Source organism: Astatotilapia calliptera, chromosome 10 (assembly GCF_964374335.1).
Source record: "Astatotilapia calliptera chromosome 10, fAstCal68.1, whole genome shotgun sequence".
NCBI classification, from domain to species: Eukaryota; Metazoa; Chordata; class Actinopteri; order Cichliformes; family Cichlidae; genus Astatotilapia; species Astatotilapia calliptera.
In genome coordinates this window covers 10,290,347-10,302,906 of record NC_137431.1, presented here as the reverse complement: position 1 = coordinate 10,302,906, position 12,560 = coordinate 10,290,347, and the positions used below count along the sequence as shown (strand labels likewise).

Here is a 12,560-nt window from a genome sequence, read left to right as displayed (position 1 = left end):
ATATCCATGGTTCCTTGCTCAGAGCTGTAAAGAGAAATGTGTGTCTTGATTTTAAAATACTGACCTACTTCCACAAGTACCAGACGTGACTGTTTTCTAAAGTCTAAATGCTAAAACCAGAGACCATTGACAAACAAATACTCTATCTGAATCTTCCAGTGTTCACCCAAAATAATTTTGACACGTTTTATGAATTCCACATGACAGTATCTCATCCTTAAAACCCCTAATGCTACACTGTTAAAAAACAAAAAAAACAAATCCTAAAAAAACAGTAATATTCCGGCAGCTGGGACGCCAAAATACTACCGTAAAATAACAGAAAATAACTTTCTCATAAAAATACAGTTATTTTCAGTAATGAAAATAGAGTTTGTTGCGCTAATTTTACATGGGATTTTACATTTTCCAAGTGCTTTTAGACATTGAATTAGGAACATTTTAGAGTAAACAATGAAATTACCTATAAGCAAGGTCAATGAATGTGCCAACATGAATAATAATGCTTAAATTTACAGAAATATACAGTTGGGTTAAATAACATTATTTTATGTAAAAAAAATTGTATATTTAATTATATTTGTTGTAATACTACATTATACAGCACAAAATAATTTATCTTTCAAAACAGGTCAGAAAACTAGATATTGGCTTTAAAATTACAATTCACTGTCAATTTTACATAATATCACATGTAAATTTAGATTTTAAGTGTAATTTAACTTAAATTTCCTGAATATTTACTGGACTTTCAGTTTGAATTAAGTGCTAATTAAATGCTCCCTGTAAGATTGTGGGTTTTATCTGTCACAAAACACCCAAAGAACCCTTATTAAACAAAACCCCTGATTATAATTACATCAAGATTATGTTAATTCTTGATCATATGTTGTGTATGAGCAGTTTGTATAGGTTTATTTTACTTATAAGACATGAGACATGGTTTCAATCATTAACATGGATTTTATTGACAAGAAGATAACACTTCCTGGAACAATCCAAGAACAACTAACACTTATGCATAAACAAAGGCACGTAGAAAAAAAGAATGTAATGCAAACGCACATTTGAGTACAAAAGAAGGGGGCGATGCCACCTCGAACGTTCATCTGCCTCCCCACATCTGGAGCAACGAAAAGGGGTATATTTGAGGCACATAACCTGCAGGTTTAGAAGTAGCTCTAGCTTTCTGAAAGTCTCACATTCAGGGCTGCTGCTGGCCATTTGGGTTCCCTTGGAGAAATTTGCAAAGTAATCATATGCAAAGAACAACACGAGTAAAACAAAAGCCTCATTGTTATGCTGATTATACTTAACTGATGTATTGATATGTTGTAAGTTGTCACTTTAACACAAACTTTTACCAAAATAACTGAACGAATGGGACTGTGTTTGCAGAGCAAGCACCACAAGTGTCAATGAATAGCCTATTACAATGAACTGAGATGAAGATAATACTTAAGACAATGCTACACCTAAAGCAGGACAGAGTGACAGAGAGCCTGTCAGCAGACAGTAACATACCAACTGGCTAGCACTAATGCTAGCTAAATGTGAATAGGATTTGCAGCCTATATTTCACTTTTCCCCTATCAACCGGGCCACCCGTGCTGTTGACATTGACCATGAACCAGAGACCAGTGTTACTGAACAACAGATATAGTTATCCTCAGGATAAAAATAAGAACTTTTTATGCTCTCCACTCATAGTCCGCAATTTTGGCAATCAACGTCAGAACCTTTGGATTGACTGCAAGGTTTTTCTTAGATGTGTTCCACTCCACTTTGGATCCCTTGTCGGGGTTTAGCTTAAGGAATCTGTCGAATGAAAAACAACAACTTCATTAAGAAACTGAGGACTGGACTGTATGTGTTTTTTTACATTTGCAATGAATCTAAGTGTAGATTGAGCTTGCTTTTGAGTGCGCGTTTGGACATACAGGTCATTGTGGAACAGAGGGGTGATGCAAAGATGTTTGGTTAACCTGTGAGTCTATTGCAAATGCTGTTTCAGGGTAGTGAAACATCTGTGAACATCTACTACTCAAAGGTCTCTTTCTATAACTTGACATGAGCATGAATCAAGGATATTTCAGAGACAGCCATCTGAAACATAAATATTAGTTATTTGTTGATTTATCAATCTGCAAATCATCTCAACACTCAAGCATTGCTCATTCTTATGTGTTTTAGCTGCAAATGAAAGGAGATCTGATGATTTGATTTGGATTGCATAACTTTAGATTTCACTGTCTCATCATTCTTATGTCTCAATGCATAAAATTGACTGGTGCTGCCTTACCGTTGCAAGAATTCCAAGGTTGCTGCCTGGGCTACTGGATAAGAAATGTTCGTGCAGTAGTAAGAGCCAAACATCAGGATAAGTGCGTTGCTGAAGATAGTGATATGGCCATTCACAATTGCCTGGTCCACAGATAACATGAAGTGCTCGGCTACCAAAGTAGAGTTTCCTGTTGTGTACATGAACAAGAGACAAGGGGACAAAAAAACAAATCCACACATGACTCAAACAACTAACTGCAATGTTACAACTGATGTATATCAATTACATACACTGGCATGCAGTTTGGGCCCTACGATCAACTACAAGGTGTCTAAACTTTTGCTGTGGGCCTTTTCCTTTTCTGTTTAAAAAATTATGAAAATGATTTTATTTAAAATTAATTGTCATCTATAACTTTAAGCCATTTGGAGATTATTTCATCTTCTACTTGCTTAACCGTTCACATGAACTGAAATTTTGACCATGGGTGCCCAAATATTTACATTAAAGCACCATAACTGCGACAGGTGTAATCTTTTGACATCGGTAAATGCAGCACAATACTCACCTTTACAGCTTACTGAATAAATTTGAGAACTCACGCTACTAATCTGCAGGGGAAGAAACAAAACCTTATGAATCATGAAACCTGCCAAAATTCAAATACGTGTATGCAATGTACGTTTAAATGTAGTCAAATAATTCGCCCCAGCTGCTTTAGCCCTACTTCCTTTCCACAAAATAGAAGGAAATACTTGGCTTACATGTCCATTACATTTTACAGGGCAAAGCTAGCACAGTGGGCTATTTCTATTTCCTATTTCTCTTACAGCACATCTTGGCACGCACGAGCTCTCTACAAGAGTGCAGGTGCGTTGCTAGAGTGGAACAGGTCGCCTATTAGCTCTTATGTTGCCTACTTACTTTCACATTAAGACAAATGCATCAGTGGCCACTGTCATCGTGGGCCCCCTAACGGGTATTAGCGGTGTAGAAACTATCCGCGTAGCAACTGCTGTGTTTACACGGTCACAGAAATTTGACAGCTAACAAATTAGCGAACAACAACTCTGCTAGCCAGAAAGTTAGTATACAGACCAGCTGCTAACTGCACCTTGAACTGACAGACGCCGTCCTTTATCTTCATAGCTAGGGATTCCATGCCTTTTACCGTCTCGGTAAACTACGAGCCATAATGGTCAAGCAATGCCAAGTTGATTCTACTGAGCTGAGTTTGATATACTTGCCTTGCAACACTGCGTGGATGATCTTCCAATCTATCTCTTCCACCGCGCTTTCCACAGCCATACCTGCGACTTTGTGGTTCTAATTCATTGGCCGATGTTTATGGTCATGCCGTTGACATCCAATGGCATGTCACATTGTTTTCATGACCGCGCCATCACCTCAGGTGCAATGTATTTTCACAATCTGACTATGCATATGTACAGAGAAATATATTTGGGTAACAAGGAGATTATGTTTTATTACATTTACAGTGATTTTATGTTATTTTACATTTCACATGTGAAATCACAGTCGATTTATGTAAATTTGATGATATTGTGGAAAAACAGTACTCAACTGTAAAATACACAGTAAAATAAAAAAACATTACTATTTTTTGGAACAGTGTAGGTGTGAAACTCCAGACTGAGAAACTATCCATCTCTAAGTCTTTTGGACTTTCTAGAAATGTACTCAGAGCTAAGCTAGTCTCAGAGGTTTAGTCCAAGCTCAGCTAAAGCTTGACAAAGAAACGAACTAAAACATGTGCTTACCATTAAACTTTAACTGACACCTAACTATCATTCAAACTGTAAAGAAGGCTCAGGAAATTAAAGGAACTTTCACAGTTTTCTAAAGGCACTAAATTAATCATCTGTAAACAATAGAAGTGCAAATATATATGTTGTTTTCTTATGCCGTATTACATGTCCCATTTTGATATTACTAAACTGCGAGACTACATGTAAAATGTGAAAACCAGTTCTTGACTTAATGTGTATGACTCTGACCTCATTCATTCAAAAAACAAAACAAAACAAAGAGAAGAACTTCTTGGGTGGTTACCACAAACAGGAGGGATTACAGTTGTTTCTGCTAATGCTTCCTATACCTATGGGCATGACTTGAACATAGATAATTAAACAGATTTTTCTTTGTTTGCCCAAACATAATCAAGGTTAAAGTTCCTTGGATGCAGAAAAGCCCATCCTCCCAGTCTATTAGAAATAAATCCAATGCAAGGCTTCCCCACCTGTCTGTCTTATCCCTTATTCCCCCTCATTATTTTATTTCCATACCTGAACAAAAGCATCTAAAACACTGAGTGTCCCAAACCATAATAGGACACAGAAAGCGATACTGCTCACGAAAATTTTGCTTATTCTGATATGTCAGAAGCTCTTTGTGACACCTGGTATTGCCCTTTACTAAAATGTAGGGTTAATGCCACACGAGTCAAGCTGATTTAGCTTAAAATATAGCAGATGACTGCACTCAGCATTTTTTAATTAAAGGTCCAGTTATCGTATATAATATTGCGCTCTCATTTCTCCTCAGCACTCCCTTTTTTTATTGTCTGTTTCCTCCAGTGAGAAGGGCTGGCCAGTGATGCCAGCCCAGGGTTGTTTCCGTGGTAATGAGCTGTCAAGGATATAAAGAAGGGTGTTCTTTTTTCTTTGCATATCTCTTCCTTCCAAATAGGGAATGTAGACGAGAGAGCTAGTCTGGCAGCAGCATCTGTGGAGAGCACGCCCTGGGGATTCTAGTGTCACAGATGCAGTTTAAGAACCATGTGAATGGAGTGGCTCTCCCTGACTGCAGGCTGTGGGTCTGGCATGATTAGACCTTTAGATGTGTTTTTGTTGAATGAGAACTGGGTTCTGAGGTGCTCAGAAGAACTGCTCTAAAGAAGTAATTTAATTTACCAACCTCTAATGACAATAAACATAATTTCTGCAATCAGTCTCTGCTCTTTTGGGTTTGCTGATATGTTTCCCTTTGATTGTGTAAGTGGTAATTGCATTTTAGCTTGCCACAAAGAAGCACACTTATTCGTCAGAAATATGTGCTCTTATTGAGACTAATTTTAGATACATTTTCAGCATTTTAATTGTTCACTCTTTATGGCTTTCGCACACAGACACATTGCTTCCTATGATTCTATATTTTTCCTGCACAACAGATGTAATAACCAACTGCAACGGAAATCATAATTAAGATCTGCATTATTAGTTGTTTTTTGCAGTACCTATATAATAGACTTGGAATCAGCATTGTTGATGGACAGAATAGTGATGTGAAACCACAGTTGTTTTCAGGCATTGGTAAACTGTGTCCTAGTATTCCACAAATAGCGCAATAAGGAGAGAGTAATTCTTTGAAATTAATTGAAGCCGGTCTCTGGCATCAAATATGCAAACTAGACTGTTGCAATAAAGACCCTGCTGACCCTGCTGCTGAGTGAAGCACAGCTGATAAGCAAACTCTGGACAACTTTACTTAAGATTTTTTTTTTCTTACCTAATTTCTGAAGCCTTTCTTTTATTTCAGCAGTGTCTCTTTTGCAGGTTGATAAAATCTATGGTCATGCTACTTTCTGTCATAATTTTTCTCTGCTGCTGTCACCAGACTTCAGTTTATGATTGTCACCATGTGCATGAGACAACAGCACAACAAAGCCCTGAGTGCAGTACTGGAAAAGAGAAGATAGGGTTACTCAAACTGATGAGAGCTCATTAGCCTGCAACACAATCTCTCCAACAAGTATTAATTAGTGTAAATTAAAGATGCACAGAAGCTTGCTAACTCCAAACTGGGGGAAGGGAATCAATGCCAGAACCACCTACCTCCCCAAAAAGGCAACTTAGAGCTGTCATGGTCCTAATATAACTGAGGTTGAATTTCATTTTCTTGCTTTTCATTCAGCTCAAGTTGTATTTTTTGGTTTTTTCAGTTTATTTCCCTATCGATCTGTCTCATATTCCTGAGGTTATGCTTTCACACTCCATTTTTGATGTGAGTATTCTTATTTCAGTGTGTACTATTTGTCCTCAGTATTTGTATTTTTGTTACTTCTTGTTTGTCGTTTAAGAGTACTTATCGTTTGAATCATGTCCTGCTCTGATTCCCTGATTAATTATGTTTTTCTTGTTTCACTACCAGTTACCTATCAGCCTTGAGCAGAAATGGGCAGCGTTACTGTAATCCAATTACTTTTAACTGTAACGAGTAAAGTAAGGGATTACTATTGCAAAAAAGTAAGATAAGATAAGATAAGATAAGATAAGAAGAACTTTATTTATCCCGAGGGAAATTCTTTTGTCATACACATGCTCAATGCAGCAAGCGAGACAGAGGAGCAGAGGAATAAGATATTCAATATGTACAATAGAATACAAGTGTGCAGTAATATACAGTGGGATAGTGCAAAATATAATATCAAATAACTGTAACAAGTAACAATATAACTAATTAGATTACTGTTACTTTCTCGTAAGCATGCTGGATTACTGCGTTACTAAACTGTTGTGTTTGTGAGAGTGTCTCATGACAATGACATACGAGCGTGTGACATCTGTGGCAGCAACAGACGTGTGTAGATCAACAATGGATAACATGAAGCGCAGGAGAGAGTACGACCATGCATCAATTATAGCTTTGAAGTACTGACATTACTTTGAGTTTGACAAAAAAAACATTAGCATCCGCTGTACACTCTGCATGGGAAGAAAACTTCTTTCTACAGCAAAAAATTCCACTTCAAATCTGAGCAAGCACATAGTATGAAAGATAAGCGCCAGTTAACAGTCTTGTTTATTGCTCTCATTATTCAAGGAAATTCTTTTAGATCAGTGTAAACTACACTTAGCACAAGTACTTTTAATATCCTTTTGATAAGTAACAAGTAACTTGTATCTCAAGGCTGAAGGACACAAGTTAAAACTCAAAACTGCCATAGCAAGTTACCAAGTTCTTATGCATCTCTAAATGTAACTAACACTCACTTCCCGCTCAGCACTTAACACTTATTTTGTCAAGAAGCACTCTGCTGCAGACTGATGCACACTTTGCAGAATTTAATTAGAAATAACTAGGTTACATATGTTCATAATCCACACTGAAGATGAGATTCATAACACTTGATACGGATCCTAAGTGTACAGATGCAACAGTATATTCAGCCATTTGGTAGTCAGAAAGTCTCTGGAATATAGAAAAAAAATCCTGACAATTAGATTTAAACTTTGAAACTAAAGGCAACATGTCCCAAACTGATAGCATTTTTGTTAGTCGGCAGGTCATTACCATAAATCCAGATATTTATTTGTTCCCCTTTGGCACACTCTTGGTAATGTTTAATTGTTATTATTACTTTTTATTTATTTAACGTATAAATTACTTCTAAACACATGAAAAAAATAACTAGTACTTGTATTTACAAAACCTTTGGTACCCATTTAATTTATAAAGCTGTAGAATTTTATTAATTCAGTAAGGCTTGAATGAGTAATTTGAACTGCAGTAGGTCAAGGAGGAATTGTCAGCTAAAGATAACTCAGAGCCTGGTAAATACTCTGACCTTTTAAACCTTGTTGCACTCAGTAATCACAGGCTCTTCCTCCAGGCAACTGAAATGAAGCCAATGCCTACAAAGAACATAAAAGCTAAAAACATATCAAAATTTATACACCACAGTACAGCAACTCTCACTGCCTGAAATGTCTGACAAGTTTCAGTGAACGCAGCAATCACAGGGTTGATGCCAGCAGATTGCAAAGCTGATGGCAGACCAGGCCTCGGATAACCTCAAATTTTTAAATGTATAATTAATTTAAAAATTTTGAAGAGGCCCAGTCTTCCATGATATTTCCTCTTCATCATTGCCTGTTTTCGGTTGCCTGAAGCGCTCTTGTAGCAGTTCATCTCAGGGGTGCGTCTTCCTGATGCATTCATGGATGCTCCTTGTTTCTTCCCAGAGTGTGACTCTGACTCACATATCCTCCTCCTCCCTCTTTTCATTGCTTGGAGAGTCTCAGAGTGTGGACTTTGCATGAGACCTTGTGTGCTGTCGAGTTTTCATGTTTTTGAATGAGCATCGTGAATCTCCTCATTTAATCACCTAACTATCCCCGATGGGTATTTGATGACTGGTAGGACTTACTTGTTGATATTGCCGATCTTATTTCTAAAACTAAGCTGGTTTCTTAGCACCTCTCCTACTCTTTAATAGTATTTAGCTATTGCTATGCTCCTTCCTGACCACAGTTCCTGTTGTTCTGTGAAATACCCAGCTACTTTTATCGGTCCTGTATGCTATCCAGCTTTCTGGTAATTCCACTCCTTTGGTCCTGATCACCTTCACTGTCTTTACCAGCACACTCCATTCCAAATTACATAACATTGTTTTCTTCACTGTAAAAATCTAATGAGGTGGGAAAATGACCTGAGTGCTCATTCACTCCCGGTTTATAGCTTGGTGTCATCAACTCAGTGATCGGTCAGTGATGGTCGCTCCACTTCTGGATCTATATTATTATCCACTTGTTGTGATGAGCTACAAGAGTGGGTTGAAGCCTGTGCAGATTTGGTATAGCATGCAAGTGATGAATAACATTTTTCGACCTATGTGCTTACTTAAGTGTTACAACTTGGCAGGTCAAGGGGAGGTCTTGGGCAGGTCATTGTAAGTTTGAAATTGTTGCTTGAGGGGATCCTTCATCATCAGGATTATTTTGCCGTGTGTTGGACAGTTTGAGTTACCTGTTATTAGTAGTGCACTAATTTGTGCTGTGAGCTTGATTATGCAGATGGAGTGGATAATGGCAGGTAGTATCTCAGAATTTAAAGTTAATTGGAAATTAAAGTGTGTACAAATATCTAAATAAGAATCTTACTTGGCTACTAAAAGCAATTAAAAGCTTTAATAACTCAGAAGTGTAACTATTAGTGTTGACTTAATAGGGCGCACAAATCTTTGCATGTGCCATGATTAGTGGTTAACTTTTTGTCAGTACGAGTTTTGTTTCCTTTCACTTGAAAAAATAGAAAATGAAATACACACACACACACACACACACACACACACACACACACACAGAGAGAGAGATACGCACAACTACAAGCAAAATCTGTGATTTCCCAGACTTTTATGTTTAAAACAAACAAACATGTGTGTGTATGTATGTATGTATGTATGTATGTATGTATATATATATGTGTGTGTGTATATATATATATATATATATATATATATATATATATATATATATATATATATATATATATGTATGTGTGTGTGTGTGTGTGTGTGTGTGTGTGTGTGTGTGTGTATGTATATGTGTATTTAAAATCACTCTGCTACCACTCCTCATCTCACAATGTCTGCCAGTGGAAATCAAATTAATTTTCCATCAGGACTGCCATATCACTAGCCAGACAAGAATGATGTATTGAACTTAATATTCATTTTTCATCATCTTTGGCAATCTTTGTACTTTTAGCAGTCTAATAGAGGTCTTCTAAGAATAAGGACATCATCCATTTCAAATTCTCAAGATAACCACTTATGTCCTATAACTGCTCTCGCATGTGACTTGCAGAGATGTTTTCTTTTCTTTTGTCTTCTGTTCCTTTGGAAGAAAATTTTCATTAGTTACAAGCCACTGACAGTTGTTGAAAAGAAATGCTTTGTAAGGTACCACAAACAGAGGGGTTAACACTGTGACTTTTATCTGTGAAATAAAATATTCCAAGCATATAAAAATAACGGGGCAGGTTACAATAATCTGACAGACACTTTCGATGCAGTCAAATTTCCTTGTTTTCCATAATTCCATATGTTATATTTAAACAGGACTAGAGGACTCTAAAGCAGGAACACTAGGAATCAGGTTAACAGCCTTATTTTAATGAAGTTCAGAATGTGCAATGAGGAGTCTGGGGGAGGGGAAATAGAGGTCTGTGAGAAAATGGTTAGGGAGTGGGCAAGCAGTGAATCCAAATCAGGGACTATGCATAGCTTTTGAACAAGAAGGGATCTAGATCACAGACGAGACCCATGGCTAGCCATTGAAGAAAAACACACAATCAAAGAAGCTAAGTTTTCCATTAAAAGTGTGAGTGTAATGCTATAATTTGTATTTAAATGCAGCAGGTGGGTGATGAGTAGAGTGCAGACAGGTGCACCAGCCAGGAAACCAGAAAGTGGCCACACCTTTGCAGAGACAGAAGTGCACACAAACAGAGCTCATGCAGAAAGTTAGAAAGGAACAGGCAGGTCAGCACTAGAGGCAAACAGGACTGTAATTGTATACTGTTCATTGAAATAACTATCTTTCCACATTTAAAGTAAACATGCACAATATGTCCATGAGTGATTTTAATCAGCCATCAAAGTCAGAATCATAATCCCAGAATTAAAAAACAATATTGTCTTAATGAGAAAGGACAGGGACCCATGTTAGTCCAACTTTCCAGGAAAATGAAAGAAGACATTAGATGAATGAGGAATTTATTTCATTAAAACTGTTGCTTTTAACTTAACACTGCCGTCGTCCCACAGGATAGGTTAACCTTTCCACACCATGAATGCATAGAGCATGAACCAGCTGATGCAACAATACTGTAACAAATATCCTTCATAAAACATGAACAGGATTTTTACAAAAGGCATGATATTAAAAAATCAAGGAACAACAAATAATGTTTCCAAACATCATTTTATACCTTTTTAGAAAATATAAGCTTATGACATATTGTAAGCAGAGGTGATGCCAGGACAAAATAAACAGATGGTCTCCTTCCTGATATAGCCTCAAGAGAGCCAGTGACAGACATATCCCCACCAGTGAGGGCACATAGCCTTACACTGTGAAAATACACAGAATGCATGCCCTGATATGATACCCCCGCAGAGAGGACATGTAAAGCTGTGCTCATAAATAGCATTAGGCTTGACTGACAAATGCAGTGATTAGCGCTCATTTCCTCACTCTGCTTTGTAATGCTGGTTGGTTCAATATTTAGAGGAAGCCATTTAATTTTACAGATAACAAAAGGGGAAGATTAGTTTGTAGTAAGTGCTTGTGAAGCGTGTGTGTACATATACTTATTTACATGTGTGCATACAGATCTACAGTAATTACTATACATACATAGACATAACATACACACACGATCAGTCAAAACTCTTAGTACAAACTCATTTATCCAATTTTTATGTAAGAATGTAAATGCGAGTGAATAACTTCAAATGGTACCAAAGCAAGCACAATAATACAGTCTCAATCCAAAGATTAAGACCAGTTGAAAAATGGTAAAAAATCATATTTTGCATGGTTGGATCTTAACAAGGCTCCAAGTAGAGCTTCAACATGCAACAAGAAGAAACGGGAGTGAGGTTTTTTTGGTTTTTGTTGGGTTTTTTTTTTTTTGTCATTTTTCAAGTGGTCTTAAACGTTTGATTGAGATATAAACTTCATAACACAAACAAATGAAATGAAATAAAATATTAATTTGGTTTAAAGTGGAACAACTTCTGCTGATGATATAGAGCCACTGTAAATCTAAAGACAGTGTTGAAGCAACACAGATTGAGTGTTTCATCTTATAGCAAGATAATAATACAAAACACTGGAAAAGATGAAATTACAGGGAAGCCCAGAACAATATTTTAGGTTTTAACTTAGTTTTAACTAAGTCAGTCATTAGCAGGTAACACAGTTTGAATCATTTGAAATGTAAAGAAACTCCGAAATATTTTCTTAACAAGTGTCCTGTCATAAAGCTCTTACTATACCCATTTTCTTTTTGTGGCAATTAGTCACCACACAGGCGCAGCTGTACTTGCCAACTGTCAGGTGTGAATATGTGACATTGCTTAAGTGTGAAGAATGACATTTTTAGAAAACGACTTGGGTTTTTTTTGTTTTCATGGTGTGTCCCTCTTTACCTGATTCTGCTTGAAGATCTGATAAACTCTTTTTTTTTTTAACATTAAAGTGTTTTAAACCAGCAGTCCCCAACCCCCAGGCCACGGACTGGAGTTGTTTGGTACCTGGCCACAAGAGTTGAGGCCCGGGTGTGAAATTTATGGTTTTCAGGGTTTTATCGTTAACTCGGTTTCCCTGGGTTCCCGTGTCTTATGAATCGATTTTCTTTTTTTTTTTTTTTGGTATCGGTACTGGTTTTATTTTGTTGTATTTATGCGCGGCACCTTAAAGGCCGGTCCATGAAAATATTGTCTGACATAAACCGGTCCGTGGCGCAA

At 37.0% G+C, this 12,560-nt stretch overlaps 1 long non-coding RNA gene across 1 annotated transcript; it reads right to left on the bottom strand.

The window, feature by feature from the left end:
* Positions 1 to 943: 943 nt before the first annotated feature.
* LOC145431625 (uncharacterized) lies at positions 944 to 3,049 on the bottom strand. Its single transcript, XR_013911964.1, has 3 exons — positions 2,853 to 3,049; positions 2,303 to 2,471; positions 944 to 1,818 (listed from the first exon to the last, which is right to left on the bottom strand). It is a non-coding gene; the product is annotated as an uncharacterized LOC145431625 (long non-coding RNA).
* Positions 3,050 to 12,560: the final 9,511 nt, after the last annotated feature.